Source organism: Solanum tuberosum, unplaced genomic scaffold (assembly GCF_000226075.1).
Source record: "Solanum tuberosum cultivar DM 1-3 516 R44 unplaced genomic scaffold, SolTub_3.0 scf00023, whole genome shotgun sequence".
Lineage (NCBI taxonomy): Eukaryota > Viridiplantae > Streptophyta > Magnoliopsida > Solanales > Solanaceae > Solanum > Solanum tuberosum.
This window is the reverse complement of record NW_006238949.1, coordinates 1,469,633-1,486,304: the sequence shown is the minus strand read 5'-3', so window position 1 is coordinate 1,486,304 and position 16,672 is coordinate 1,469,633.

Genomic DNA, 16,672 nt, shown 5'->3' with positions numbered 1-16,672 from the left:
TGAACCGGATTATTGCAATTGCTCAGGATAGAATTTTTTAGCTTCTAGGATCTATTTCTTAGTTCAAGATCCCTCTTTCTAACTGTAATCAAATAATTAGTACATATGTTCCGTCCAAAATGGGAATGGACTAGGGTTATGAACTTATCATCTGATGATCGAGTCAATTTCATGATTGTAAGTTTGTTCCATACCTAACCAGGCCAGAAAAGGGTTACATGCATTCTCACAAAGTGAAGGGGCAATTCCGGCCAATCTAAATAGATACTATGTTTATATATGGATGCCTACATCGTTACATTCCATTTAGGATTAGGAATACGTGTAACCAAACCTACTTTTTACATATCTCTATTGGTATTCTATTCACCTCTTTGAGTGAATCGAGAAATAGGTTTGATTGTCCATCTTTTTTATATATATCAGGCATTGCATTCTCTAGATAATTCAAATTGAAGAAATTAGATGTTCTACTCGGGCCTATATCACATGACCGATCAATAGATCATCCTTTGTCATATATTCCATACATCACACTACATAGGTATCATATTCATGGAATACGATTCACTTTCAAGATGCCTTGGTTGTGATATGGTAGACACGCGAGACTCAAAATCTTGTGTTAAAGAGCATGGATGTTTGATTCCTCTTGAAGGCATAATATTGAGAATTCTCATTGAATAAGCATTCTGAATAAGAGAGCTCGGGTCGAAATAGTATATCAATACCGATTCGATCTGAGCTCTTGGAATTGGAATAAATTCGATAGTGAATCGCGAAATCTTGGTGATCTTCTCTATCTAATAAATAGGGAGTTCTCTTTAAAATCATCCACATGTAACCCAGCAGATAAAGTAGATAAAGTACATTATATAGTCCTAGGATTGGCAACTTACCCATTCAGTGACTTTGGCACTAGTTGTTCCCAAAATAGGGACTATCGGGTAAATTCAATATAATAGATGTCTGTTAGCATTCCAGCCTTTCTTCCCCCTTCAGGGACTATCTGAAAGAGAATCCGGTACTTCTTGGTCGTGAATATCTGAACTGGTTGTTTGTTGTTCAAGAATTCCTGTTTAGGCAGTTCATACCATCCATACATAGTGTTTTGATCTAAGATTTCATTTCTTCCTTGTTTTAGGAGTAATATATTATTGCATGGAGCTAAGGTCCAAAATATTAAAGAAACAAGGGTTTCCACTACTCTATCACCCAGTCAATTCTAATCCACTTGATCCCTCTTTCATGGCCACATATATTTTCTGCTAAGGAATGGGAAATCTTTCTCTTGTTACATGAATCCAATTTTCATTTCATTCGGGTAAAGCCATCATTTTCTCAACAATGCCTTTAGCATTTGATCTAACAACGTTCTGTTAGATAGGAACAAATTTGATAAATATTGATAACTCTCGGATAGAGTATTAACACATAAAGATCCATTAGATAATGAACTATTGGTTCTAAGCCATCTCTGATGATTAATCAACAATTTGAAGTGCTTTTCTTGTGTATTCTTGATAAACCAGTGTTTATATATATATGTAGGAGTATGTAAGGACCCGTAAAATGAAAAGGTGAAACTAGAGCCTAGCTTGTGCGTCTTTGAGTTGTTATGAGGTTTGAAGTCGTAGAATGTTGTCTTGAGCTATGGTTGAGGGGTTTAGGGGTTAAACAACAAGGTACGAATCCCCAAGGACCACCCTAGGGGTCCTTGAGGAGGACCCTAAACCCTAACCCCAAGGTTGCACCCAAAAGAGAAAGTTGCCAAAAATACGGGTGACCTACAGAAGGGGTCCACGCCCCGTGGATGGCCTCAGTAGGTCAAGGACCCCTAGACCATGCTGTAGCCATGAACCACGTCTTGCCAACACGGCCCATCGTCCGACCCACGGTCAAAGGGTGGGTTTCGTGAGTCACTACTAGTGCATCTGCAAAATCTCGGCCTAGCTAGGGGTCTTTTGGTAAGTTTTTTATAAGATAGGTAAGTGTATGGACGGTTATTTTAGGTTAATTAAAGTATTTTAAGAGAATAACTAATGAATGAAGTTTTATTATAATGTTAAAGATGATGAGTCTATTGAAATGCTATTCTCAATTGTACTCTAATAAATGATAATGACTTTTTGTGATAGGACTTTCTCACAATAAGGGGATTCTTCGATGAAAGGATATTCTCATCTTTGAATCTATTAAATCTCCACTGAATGAATGTTGGGTTTGAAATGGATGCCCTCGTGTGAGTTGAGGCGGGGTATCTAGTAACAATCTCTTATCCTATAATGAACAAATCTAATGAATTTCAAGTACTCCGTGAGGAATATTGCTAAGCCCCGAGTGGATTTGAAATGAGATGGAAGCCCTCATGTGAGTTGAGGTAGGGTTTCTAGTAGCAATCTCTTGAGATGGATTCCCTCACGTGGGTTGAGGTAAGGTATCTAGTAGCAATCTCTCTATCCCATAACTATGTGCCCACATAGGATATTAGCTAGTGGATCCACCTAAGCTAAAATGAACGGTCCTACCTTAGGCAAGTAAGAATCCCTTTATCCGATGAGGGTGACAGCTGGATTCCATGTCAAGCTCACATGGTCTATGTGGGTTAAGGCATACCCCCACAAAGAATGTTAACGAACTATGGCTTCTCAATGATGCACTACTTTGTTTGGGTGGTGGTATGGGACGCCATCTATGCATTGCACAAGTAGGTTTTGAGAGGGGTCATGGTGTGCTACTTTATAATGTTAATGAAATGAATGGGCTCTTATGATGATGTTAATGAGGATGTTGGTTTAATGTCTAATGTATGAAGGTGTTCTTAATGTAATGAAGCTAATGAAGAATGGTTGACTTAAATGCTTATATGTCTAATGTTAAGATGCATGCTTTACTTGGATTGTAATTTGAGTTACTTCCTTGTTATGACTTGTTGAGTATTGAATGTGCCTTGTCTATGGTGACTCCAAAGGAGTACTTAATGTGAGTAGTAGTATGGGATGCTACTCATACATTGCACAAGTATGACTTAGGGTTGTCGTAGATTTTGGTCCTAATGTGTTGACATGACTTAAGTAATGTTGATATCTCTTATGTATGGGAATGGTATGAAGGTTGAAAGGACGAATAGTAAGTTCACTTTGGGTGACCTTAAGGTGGTACTTTTGTGTGGATGGTGGTATGGGACGCAATCCATACATTGCACAAGGTATAGATTGAAGGTTACTTGAGGTGAAGGCTTAATGTGAAGGTAATGGGTTATATGTTGATTATTTTCTAAAGTGAAGATATGACTTCTATTTTGGTTATGGTTGTATATTATGCCTATTATGCTTATGTTCATAAAGTTTTATCAAAATGGCATAAAAGCATGACTTTCAAATAAAATGTTTGTTTTAAGCCTGTTTTTGCATGGCTATCATACTTAGTACTTAATTGTGCTAACTCATATTCTTCTATGTTTACTACAAGTGTAGGTTCCGGCAATTCAGTGATTCTCTTTAGTTGAAGCTCGGAATTGAGATTCTCCAAGACTTTTGGGTATGTCCTCATAGATCGAGGACAAGTGTTTAGATGTTTCCTTTCTTATCATGTAATAGACTATTATTAAGACTTCGATTGTAAAGGGTCGTGACCCTATTTTTTTTCAAGTATGTTGTTTAGATGGCCATGTGAGACGATAGACTTCTGCTTGCTTTTCATGTTTTTGAATGTTTGATTTATAAAAGAAATGTTTTAAATTCCGCACTATTTCTAAGTATCTTATGCAATGAAAATAATATGACGCTTGTATGAGACCCCTTCGGTGTCAAGTACGTCGTGTCTCTTTCGGGGAATAGGTCTGGGTCGTGACAAACATGGTATCAGAGCACAAGGTTTTGGGAATGCTCTTTCGGTTTGATGTCTCACAAGCCACGTCTAGTAAAGTCTTGTTCATCGGTGTTAGTCGCGACACATCTATGAGCGAGAGGCTATAGGACGTTAGGAAGTTACACATCTTTAATTATTCTGCAAGTCGTACCATAGAGTTTGACTCAATAAGTTCTCTCTCTTATTCCTTATCCGGTGGTCTTGAAGATGTGAGTACTCGAAGGGCTAATGCTTTAGGGATCGAGGGAGAAAAAAGTGAGTATTGATGTCAATTGTGGCTATGTGACTTGTTAGATTTTAGGTGATAGGTTGTGATGTTGTCTTTAGTATGAATGGGTTGCTTTATGGTTATACTTAGATGATGGTAGAACCCGGCTTAGTTATGATGAGTTTTAAGGTATGTTGAAAGATTTGATGAATGAGGTATTTTAGAAATGTTTTCATGTGTTGAGTAAGTAGACTCCTTAAAAGATGGTATAAGTGTAATTCACCTTATTTTGGAATCATCTTGTGTGATGAGTGTGAAGGTTTAGTGATGTTTTGCTCCGACCTTAGAATCAAAAGAAGTGATGTTGTAAAGAGTATGTATAGGCTTACCCCTAAGGGGGAGATAATGTGCTTACATGGCAAGGTTGTTGAGTATCCTTGATGTTCATGAGTTAGGTTTGCTTGATATATTCACTATAAGAGGTGTAATGAGTTTGAAGAGTTTAGACACGGTGTGGTAAACTCATATGATACCTTGAGTGGTGTTGGTAGGGTTGTTGTGAGCAAGAGTTGCTTAATGAGGACCTTCCTAGTTTAAAAGCTCTAGTATGTTGCTGGTTTCTTATAAGTTGTGAATGTCTTGTTGAGGTTCATATGTTGTGTTCATGATAGACTTAGTTGGGTTTTCTCCTAAGTGGGGGATAGTATGTTGAATAGTAAGGTTGTGGTGAGTTTTGATATCCTTATCTCTTTCCTTCTATTCATATTCAAGCTTGAGACCAAGGGTTCCTTGTAGCTTGTTTCATGTTTTGGAGTCATGTGTGAATGTGTTTCCATGGTCTCCTTATGATATTCATATTCTTGATGAATTAATGTTTAAATGAGAAAATGAGTTTTTATGATTTATGTTTCTCATGTTGAGTTGAATTTAGTATGAGTTGTCTATATGTATCATAAGGTGAATTGTTGAACATGCCTAAGAGTGCTTTTATGAAGAAATTGTATAATGTTCTTAATGATGTTGTGATGAGCATGATATGAGTTGGAGAAAGTAATTCCTCCAATGTAATGAGAAATGTTGAAGTTTCATGCATAATAAGGTTGTTGATGTGGTTCCTACTTTCTTGAATTGCATGGAGTTTGTTTGAACATGTTTGAGACGGAATTGAAATTTCCTCCTAGTTTTGTGCATTGGTTATGATGTTTCATGCATTATGGGCTTCTAGTCTTGAGTCATTAACCCCTTAAATGTGTTTAAAGTGTCAGTCGAGGATGAATGATCCTAAGTGGGGGAAAATCTAACGACCCATAAAAGGAGTAGGTAAAACTAAAGCCTAGCTTGTGCGTCTTTGAGTGGTTATGAGGTTTCATGTCCTAGAATGTTGTCCCGAACTATGGTTGAGGGGTTTAGGGGTTAAACGTCAAGGTACCACTCCGCAAGGACCACCCTTAGGGTCCATGAGAAGGACCCTAAAGCCTAACCCCAAGGCTGACCAAAAGAGAAAGTTGCCAAAAATGAGGGTGACCTACAAAAGAGGTCCACACCCCGTAGGTCCATCCACGCCCCGTGGATGGCCTCCGTAGGTCAAGACCCCCTAGACCATGCTGCAGCCATGAACCCCGGCTTGCCATCATGGCTCGTGGTCCCACCCACGGTCCGTGGGTGGGTTTCGTGAGTCACCACTAGTGCATCTGCAAAATCTCGGCCTAGCTAGGGGTCTTTTGGTAAATTGCTTATAAGTTTAGTTAAGTGTATGGACGGTTATTTTAGGTTAGTTAAACTATTTTAAGAGCTTTTAAAGTATTAAACTCTATTTTAAATTTCATTATTTTGAACACCAAATCAAAACCTCCCTTCCTCTCCAAAAGCTCTCTCTAGAAACCTCTATTGGAGGTGAAGGATTCAAGCTTCCAAGGTAAAGACTTCAAGTTTTTCAAGGGATTTTCATGGGATTATTCCATTAAAGGTATGGTAGTATTCATCCTTGACTTAGTTTCTTTCAAGGAGCCAAATTCAAAAGTGATTCCAAGTCTCCAAGTTTACCCAAAAACCCTAGTTTTCAATCTATGCATGGGTTCAATTCCAAAACGATTTCAAAATCTTTTATATGATGATTTATGAATGGAATGTTGAATTAAGATGATTTCTTCTATGAACCCATGTTTTTCCCCAAATTCTTAAGTTGTGAATTGTGATTGGGAATTGATTGATCATGAAAGTATGATGAATTGATTATGTTTATATTGAATTAGTTGATGAATCATGCCAATTACCTTATCTATTGTAGTATCTTGGATTTATGGATTGATGTTGGTTCATGGCCTTGAAAGGCAAGTTCATGAAGGATTTATGTATGATTATGACGTGAAGTATATGTGTGTGATCTCGATAAATGTATTATGATCATGTTTAGATTGTAATGGTGTTATGATTGAATGTTATCTCTCTATTAAAACTTAGGAATGATGAGGTTATATGTGACAGGTTTTCTCACATACTCACACACACTCATGAATGACTAATGAATGAAGTTCAATGATAATGTTAATAATGATGTGTCTATTGAAAGGTTATTCTCAATTGTACTCTAATGAATGATAATGACTTGTTGTGAAAGGACTTTATCACAATAAGGGGATTCTTAAGTGAAAGGATATTCTCATCTTTGAATCTATGAGCTTTCCAATGAATGAATGTTGGGTTTGAGATGGATTCCCTCACGTCAGTTGAAGCAGGGTATCTAGTAACAATCTCTTATCCTATAATGAACGAATGTAATGAATCTCAAGTACTCTATAGGGAATAATGCCAAGCACCGAGTGGATTTTAAATGAGATGGAAGCCTTCACATAAGTTCAGGAGGGGTTTCTAGTGCCAATCTCTTGAGATAGATGCCCTCACGTGAGTTGAGGAAGGGTATCTATTAGCAATCTCCCTATCCCATAACAATGTGCCCACATAGGATAACAACTAGTGGATCCACCTAAGCTAAAATGAACGGTTCGACCTTAGGCAAATAGGAATCCCTTTATCCAATGAGGGTGACACCAAGGTTCCATGTCAATCTTACATGCTTTATGTCGGTTAAGGCTTACCCCAACAAAGAATGCTAATGAACTATGGCTTCTTAAGGATGCACTACATAATGTGGGTGGTGGTATGGGACGCCATCTATGCATTACACAAGTATGCTTTGAGAGGTGTCATGGTGTGTTCCTTTATAATGTTAGTGAAATGAATGGGCTCTTATGATGATGTTAATGAAGATATTGGTTTAATGTCTAATTTATGAAGTTGTTCTTAATGTAATGAAGCTAATGAAGAATGGTTGACTTAAATGCTTATATGTTTAATGTAAAGATGTATGCTTTACTTGTATTGTAATATGATTTAGTTCCTTGTTATGACTTGTTGAGTATGAATGTTCCTTGTCTATGGTGACTCCAAAGGAGTACTTAGTGTGAGTAGTAATATGGGATGCTACTCATACATTGTACAAGTATGACATAGGGTTGTCTTAGATGTTGGTCCTAATGTGTCGATATAACTTATGTAATGTTGTTGTCTCTTATGCATGGGAATGGTATGAAGGTTGAAAGTTTGAATGATAACTTAAATTTTGGAGTAATGCGGCCTGAGTGAGTGGGGTCTCAAAGATAGCAGGAGCAACACGTCTAAGAGGAAATGCAGCAACAGAAGAAATAGGGGCATCAATAAGTACAACATAAGACGTATTTGAAGGCCCATGGGCCGGAGTAGGCAAAGAAGCCTCTACAGGTAGTGTGTCCACAACCGGAGAGAATACACCGAGGCTGCCTTCTTCTTCTTCTCAACCTGGTCCTTTAAATATTCAGCTTCAATTCTCCGGATATCAGTGAAGGATGTGGGAATCAATTCCACATCCTTCTTTGCATCTCTAGGTACTCGGGATCGTCTGCACAGCTCGGTGATCAATACCGGAAAGGGAAGAGAGGTTTTGCGCTGCTTGGCCGTCATGACCATCTCTTGGGCCATAGTGATCCCCAGATTTAGCTTTGTCCCATCAATGATGCAACCCAAACAGGCTGCCATAGCATGGCAGAGAATTGACTCATTTTGGGATGGCATGATAGTGCTGCTGATGAAGCTAAACTAGAACCTTGCAGCTACGTTCAAATCATTCTTCTCAATCAGAGCCCCTACCTCCAACCACCTTGGAGTACCATCAGAAATCAGCGGAGCCAACTACTTCTTCATATTGTCCATCATCTTTGTCCTGATCATATGTTGGCAGTCATCACCAATACATGTGGACACACCCAAGATTTTGTTGAGAGTAGCACTATCACACTTCACCCTCTGTCTTCTGACAACCACATAGTCAACCGGCTTGAAGTTTGCTGCCGGCTTCTTCCCTTATGGTACCAATGCATTATAAGTGTTGTAGAACTCCCTAAACCAACTTGGGATATACAGGCCACGAGGCTTTGTGAAGATCTGTATGTTATGAGACCTCAGACAGCTTATGATCTCTGGGTATCTAACAATCACCCCATTCGTGGACAGATGATTTCCTCAATGATTGTCCTCAGCCCCTCATTCTTTAATTTGTACATAGACTTAGGGGGAAGACCCTCAACAGGAGGTGCTAGGACTATAGCTTCTGCTAGAGCTGAAGGATGGGAAGTGGTGGCCTGAGGAGTCCTGATCCTAGATGGATCATTCATCGTTTTGGAGCGCAGCTCTGCCCTCTATGCTGCTATTTGCTCATCGTCCTCAAAAGCTGCAGCCAGGTGCTCCTGGTGCTCACCCTCACTTTCAGAGGTAGTGAGGTGGGTGGCATAGATGTCGTCACTATCGGAGCTGACCTCTGGTGACACAGGTGCCTTCTCTTTGCCTTTTCCTTTCCCACCAATTGTAGGAAGTTTTGTCGGCTTTTCCGTGGATGCAGCTGCATCCTCATTGAGTGTAATCCCCTTTCCTTTCTTTTGTGGTGGCATGTTTCTACCTGCAACCTTATGTTTAGCCATGTCTGCAAAACATCGGGAAAAAGTTAGAAACAATTCAATCAAAATCACAGACAGCAGTTGCAGAAAGACTCGCTGATCCACTCGACGAGTCGCCGAGTCTCTTCGGTGAGCAAGGGCTAGCCAGCCGAAAGCTATTGTGCAAAACAGATTCAGGGGTGCAGACAAAGGGCGATCAAGAAGACATTTGGCGAGTCGTCGAGTGCTTTCGGCGACCTCAGGCTTCTCACCAAAAGGTATAGAACCCAATATCAAATAAAGCATGAAATGAAAGGCGAGATGGGGACTTTTGGCGAACCACCGAGTGGTTCGGCGAGCTCGACCCACCTTGCCAAACGACCCAACGTGCCTACTTTCAACCCAACTTCTAGAATTCAACCCTGCAAACACTGAAAACTAAATTAAAACATGCACAACTCAAATTAAAACAAGACCCATAACACTCATTACCCCGAGATACTCAAACTTCTCCCAGTTTTGCCAAATTCGGTCAATTGACAACCTTCGCCCTTAAGAATGACGTCACCCGCTCTATCATTGGGCAAATTACGTCATTTGGCACAAACACAAGATACTCAGACTTCACCCAACTAAACTAAACAACATGCAAGCACAACCCCACAAGATTTAATCTATTTTAAGGCACCAAATTACGAGATTTCAACATTCAAAACAATACGAGCAATATTTTCAAATTAAAACAGGCAATTAAACAAACTAATCTTATCGTAGAGACCCAACACACTTCAACAAGAGAATATTATTGCAAATGAGTACAAATTTGATAAAAATAAACTCGAGGTTTGCAAAACCAACCTTAGATATCGATTAAATTGATATTGAAATGCTAGGCGGCAATGTAATTCCAATCCTAGCACAAATCAACAACTAAAATACTCTAAAAATGCAAAAATATGGAAACTAATGTGCGTGTGTGAGTTTGGGAAGTTTGAAAGTGAGGGAAAGTGAAAGAGTTGGAAATTTAAACCTTTGTCCTTTTAAGAAACCATCCCGTTCTCGCCCATTCGGCGACATTAGTCGTGCTCGCTGAACCACTAGGTGACACGCCGAGTGGTCACTAACCTCGCCGAGTTTTACAGGACCTCCAGTAAATCTAGGGGTCCAAACGGCGGACTAGATCACGATCGCCGACCTAGTCGGTGATTCGCCAATAATATCCTGGGATCACCGAGTTTAATATTATTCACTTTAAAATTGTCTTGAGTCCAAAGGCGGTCTAGGTCGGTATCACCGACCTCTTCGGCTATTCCCCGACTAGACCTTTAGCTTGCCAATCTGCCTTTTTTACACACTTTCCACACTTTGTCCTGCACATTCAATGCACCATTATTTCAAACTTAAAAGGAAAGAAAATAAAACTTAGGTTGCCTCCCAAGCAGCGCCTTAGTTAACATCGTGGCACGACGCAAGTCCACCTTTAAACCTCATTCTTGGGGTTGGCCATAGTATCACTAGGGAACCTCCCTTGTTATCTCGGGTTTAGATGAGCGAGATATGACCCATTTGGGTCTCCAAATGCTTGATCGATATTGAATGGGAGGTGACGGTCTGGCTAAGGGTTGACACATCTCTTTCATTTCTTTCAAAATCTTGTCTGACTCCTCAACTTTGTTGAGGATACGAGAAATCATATCCTCAGACCAGTCACCTTCTGAATCCTTTGGCTTTTGGCGCTCATGGGGAGGCACGTACCTGTCATTCTCCCCATCCTTCCAATTAGGATTTCGGTCCCTCCATTCTCGGTCACGATCTTCCCAACCTTTATCCCTGTTCCAATCTTGGTTACCACCCTGCCTCAGGTTGTGTGAACGATAACCACCGCCTTGGTTGGCTAGGAAATTCACCTCTTCATTGTACAAATCCTAAAAATTTGCCTCCTCAGGATTAGCACACCCGACACCCACGACAGTGACACTTCGAGCACCAGCTCCCATGACATTTTTGGACAAAATGTCAAGTTGTGTCATGATTTTGGCCATGCTCTGGTCCCTCTCTTGGTCTTTCTCCATCTGCTCCTTGGTAAGTTTAAATGTGAGAGGGGAGACTTGGTCTTCACGGGTATACCACGCCCTATTTATGGTTGTCATGCCATCCAAGAGTTGAGCCGCTATCACATAATATTGCTGCATCAAACCTCCCTGAGAAAGTTGGTCAGCAACACCCATATTTATCGTGTCAAGACTCCGGTAAAAATACTGCAGCAATACATTGTCATGAAAGCCATGAGTTGGGCATTGAAGCACCAACTTCTTAAATCGCAGCCAAGTTTCATGAATTGGCTCGCCTTCTAGACGCTTGAAGCTTTAAATGCTATCCTGAAGAGACATCATCTTCCCACGAAGTGATTGATTCACGTGGCAATTTAGCCAGCCACTTGCACGCTTCTCCCATTAGAGAGAATGGGAACAACCTTAATCGGACCGATTCTTGGGAGATATTCTTGAAAGAGAGGGTCCGCAAACATCAACAAAATTTCTAATGTGCTCATGGGGATCCTAATGAGCTAAACCTTCTAACAGCCCATTCAATTGCAAGAGTTGCAACATAATACTCATGATGTGGAACACCGCATTCCCTTCGACTGGAGGAAAGCGAATGGGACCAGTCCCTCCTATGAGATGGAGGTCATTGGCATTAGGCTCGTTGACATCGTTGAGGTTTCCGATGTCATCTTGATGGCCCACTTGGCTTCCATTGCTTCCATTAACACTCATCCATCCTACTTTCAACAAACAAGCAAGCAAAACAAAGCTAAAATTAAATTAGTTCACTATAACTAACTGATGTATGATGTAATCAAAGAAACGACTTCCAATTCATGTGTCAACGATCACGTGAAGTAATATAATCCAACCGAATTGGTTATGGTCGAGTCCCAAGGGAATGGTTTTAAGAATTAATAGAAAAGTAAAATTATGTTCTAATCAATCATAATTATAAATATTAATGAGTAAAAACATAATAAATCAACGGGTGACACGAATGTTAATTATCAATTGTATTCAACTAGTAAACAAAATCAACAAAAATATAAAGATACGATGTGGATTCACTAACCATATTATGGGATTCTTGGGATGTGATAGGAATATGGGATAAAATATACTATTGGGTAAATACTATTGATAGTTAATTGCTGAACATTTGTAACTAGGCTAGACTTTTATGGGGGTAAATTCTCTCTCGGTTTCTCTCGAACACCCAGTTTCCGCAATTAAGCATAGCCTTCGACTTAACCCATTCACTCTCTCAAGCTGAATGTATGGGAAAAGGCCTAGGATTCACTCTCTCGATTTGAACCACCGACGACCCAATAACAACGGCTATCGATTTAGTAGTCTTAGTTTTAAAACCTCTCTCTCGAGCAAGCCAAAAACACTAAGATGAAAATGTATTTGCAACTACAATCCCATTAAGTCCAAACACAACTACTAAAAGAAATCACATTTAAACAACAAATAGACTAACATTAAGAAATACCCAATAGGAAATTTAACCCATATTCACAAAGTCACACCCCAAGAATTGGGATTTTAACAAAACATAGAAAAAGGGAAGTAAATTATAACAGATCGAATAACTGGGTATGATTTATATTCACTTCAAACGAGTCTAGAATGAAGAATGTCCAACATCCACTTCCAATTTCTTGGAGTCGAAAGTCTTCCAATCTTCAAGCTCAAGAACAATGTCTCCCAAAAACTCTAAGAACTAAAATATGAAAATATTCTAAGTCTCAGTAATAATTTTATATAACTTGATACTAAACTGCATAATTAAATGAGTATTTATAGTTTTCAAAAATTTGTGTTGTGAAGGATCACTCGGCACAGTTAGTTCGGATCGTCGATGCACTCGGTGATCTGCCCTTTGATTTGGTTCATCGCCTTTTAGCTTTTGCCTTCAACCTCTTTGCGTTATGAATCATTTGGCGATATAGAAATGCTTCGTGGAACTAATCGGCAATGCGCCGCCTGTTCCCTTTCCTCGCAAACTTAATCTTTTCTTTCAGGGCTCAGCACAATGGAACATTAGGTGAGATTTGAGGCCTTTCGGCAACTCGCCTAATGAATTAGACAATCTTTAGTCCGTCTGTTCTTTCTTCTTTCAGTCGCTTCGTTCCTTTTTGCTTGATAGCGTCCATGCTTTGTCTCTCAAGTCAAATACCTGAAACTTAAGGATTTACATCAGATATTAAGACAAAATATGCATTTGAGGACACTAATTCAATCAAAATATAGCCCTAAATAAGTCCAAATCGTGGACTCATCAACACCCCCAACTTAGACATTTGCTTGTCCTCAAGTAAAACTCAAGTTCAGCTGTTTAAGAAGGATGTCTCAAACAGTGCTACACAAGACTCTATGATGAATGTACACAAAAAACTCTCAACTTACTCATGCAAGGATCAATTGTGTACTCAAAGACTCAAGTTGTGACACACCATTATCAAAGATTCTCAAGCTCACATTACTTGCTTCAAATGCAAGTTCAAGCTCAACTAAGGTATTCAAATACCCTCACACAAAGAATGATTCCCTATTCACACACAATGGTTCAATCATTTAAAATTCCAGAATCAAATACAACGCTCACACTCACAAAGAAGAACACTATGCATGCTTTCACCCATAGGTTTGCCCGTATTTTCCAATTGACAACTGTTTCAACTCACTCAAGATCACAAAGGTCTTTTCAAGGCTTGTAATGGGGGTGAGTTCAAAAGGTATGGTCTTTTGGGATCAGTGACTTTTATCCTCATGAAATGTGGTGCTCACAGCACTTCCTTTCCTAATCTTTCATCATTCTCTTTACTGCTCTTAAGTCATCCCATTATTCACTTTCCATGGATTATTCGGAAACCCCATTTCTTTTCCACGACTTTTTCTTTTTCATTCTTTTATTCTCTTTTTGTTTTTTTTTGTATGGAGGGGTTCCATTTTTCTCAACACCATGAGTTAAAGGAGACTTTCCTTGCACTTTTTGACTTGCCCTTTTCTTTTCACCACACCCCCAACTTAGGCTTTTCACCTAAGTTGGCTATTCAATCAACCATAAAACAAGAGGATTATAGGTAGTGGATTAAGAAAGGTCATGTTTTCATTAAGTTTCTTTCAAAGAAAGGTAAGGGTCAAGGGGTGTTTAAAAGAGGTTCACACACACTCACAAGGTAGGCCACAAAAGAGGTATATGTCAAATTGGCTCAGACTCTTCGAAGTTGTCTAAGATCATATCAGCAGATATCCTGACTTTGTCGACCGAACTAATGGGGCAAATTCTAGGTGTTACCGTGCATGGTTCACAGTAAGCTCATCGCACAAGGCATCGACACCAAAGTCAAACAAGACTCCACACTTTCCCTAATGTTCAACGTTCATCACAAGAGACTCAATTCGATGTTTGGCTAGTCACAATGAGGTGCAAAGAGTTCACATATTGTCTATGCATCTTTAATTGATCTCGTTGTAGCCGCGCACTCATGTTTGTTCGATTATAAGCACTATTTGAGTCATCGATATTGCTCAAAACCGAGACTCATTTTTTTATGAGAACAGCCACATCCAACCCATACAAGAGGTGGCAATTTTTTTTTGGAAGGGTCAAAAATCATTTTCAATTAAAAAGAAGGAGCCACAAGCTCAAATCTTCTACAAGAAGCAGTGCATAGCACGAATTTAGCTCAAAGCCCAATATATACACAAAACTAGAGTCACGAACAACACACAAAGGTGGGCCTCCACCCACCACAAATAAAAACCATTTGTCCTCAAATGCGAATAAATATTATCCAACAGTGAAATAATGCAAAATAAAGAAGGAGGTAAATAGGGGGTCCTATCTACACAGTCGCTCCATCTGTCTGGGCATCAGTGCCCGATGCCTCACCCTGAGCTTGGGCATCAGTGCCCGAGGTCACCTCAGGAGGAACATCAGTGCCAGATTCACCAATGTCTGTTAGGTGTGAGTCCGCCAAAAAGACATGCATAACTCTGCAGAATCCCCGGGCCCATGAAGGAATATTAGGGTCTAGGGTAATGGTCTTTCTTGCAGAAGTTGGCCTTTTGCCTTTGCCTTTCCCACTGGTTGTGGGAAGATTCGTAGCTTTGCCTTTTGACTTAGTTGCATCCTTATTTATCGCAATCCCTTTGGACTTCTCTTGGGCATGTATTATTCTTTCAACAACTTTTGATTTAGTCATGTCTGCAAAATCTCGAAGAAAAGTTAGAAAAATTTAAACAAAAGCACAGTAGAACAATTGCAGACAGACTCGCCAAACCAGACTGTAAATCACCGAATTTCTTAGTTGAACTAGATAGAGCTCGCCGAAGGAATTAGCTCTAAAACTGCAGCAGGAAGGCGATGGGGGAACCACTTCGGCGTGTCGCCAGCAGCTTTCAGCGAATAAGGACAGACTTACCGAAAGTTGTACTGCAAAAAGGGTAAGGGGCAAACAAAACAACAATCAAGAATACTCGCGGCGAGTCGCCGATTTCTTTTGGCGATCTCAAGCTTTTTACTGAAAGTTACAGAATCCAAAATCAAACAAAGCTTGAAAGTAATGGCGAGATGGGGAACTTCAACGAACCGCCGAGTGGTTCGGTGAGCTCGACCCAGCTCGCCATACTACCCAACATGCCTACTTTCAACCCACTTCTCGAAATCAACCCTTGCGACCCCCAAAAACAACATTAAAGCCTGCACTAATGAGATCAAGGTAGGACTCATAACACCCAAACACAACCCTTCGAATTTTCATCCATTTTAAGGCCTACAATTATGGGAATTCAACAGTCACAACTACTCGGGCAAGATTATCAAATTAAATCATACATGTAAACAATCTAATCCTATCAGGCGGGACCAGAACACTTCAATAAGTTTAAGCTATTGCAAGAGAATATTATTTTTGGTAAAATAAACTCGGGCATAGAAAACCAACCTTTGGTGTCGATTAAGAGAAGATTGGAACGCTAGGCGGCAATGTAATCCAACTCCAAGCACAAATCAACACTGAAAATACTCTAAAAATGCGAAAATATAGGAACTAGCGTGTGGGTATGAATTTGGGAAGATAAAAAATTAGGGAAAGTTAATTAGTTTGAAAGTTTTAAACCTTTGGCCTGCAAAACCGTCCATTTCTCTCCCATTCGGTTACATTAGTCGAGTTCGCTGAATTTTAAAGGACCTCCAGCTAGTGTGAGGGTCCCAACGGTAGTCTCCATCAGGATAGCCGACATGGTCGGCGACTCGCCAAAAATTTCCTGCGCTCGCCGAGTTTTATAGACTCCAATTTGAAGATGTCTTGAGTCAAACGGCGGATTAGGTCGGGCTCGCCGACCTCTTCGATGACTCACCTACTGGACCTGTTGCTCGCCACCCTGCACTTTTCAAACACTTTCCACACTTCAACCTGTCCAAACAACACACCACTATTTTACCAAAACACAAATAAAAGCAATAAGGGGTTTTGGGTTGCCTCCCAAACAACAACTTAGTTAACGTCGTGGCACGACGCAACTCACCATTCAAACCTCATTCTTGGGGTTAGCCATAGACTCACTAGGTA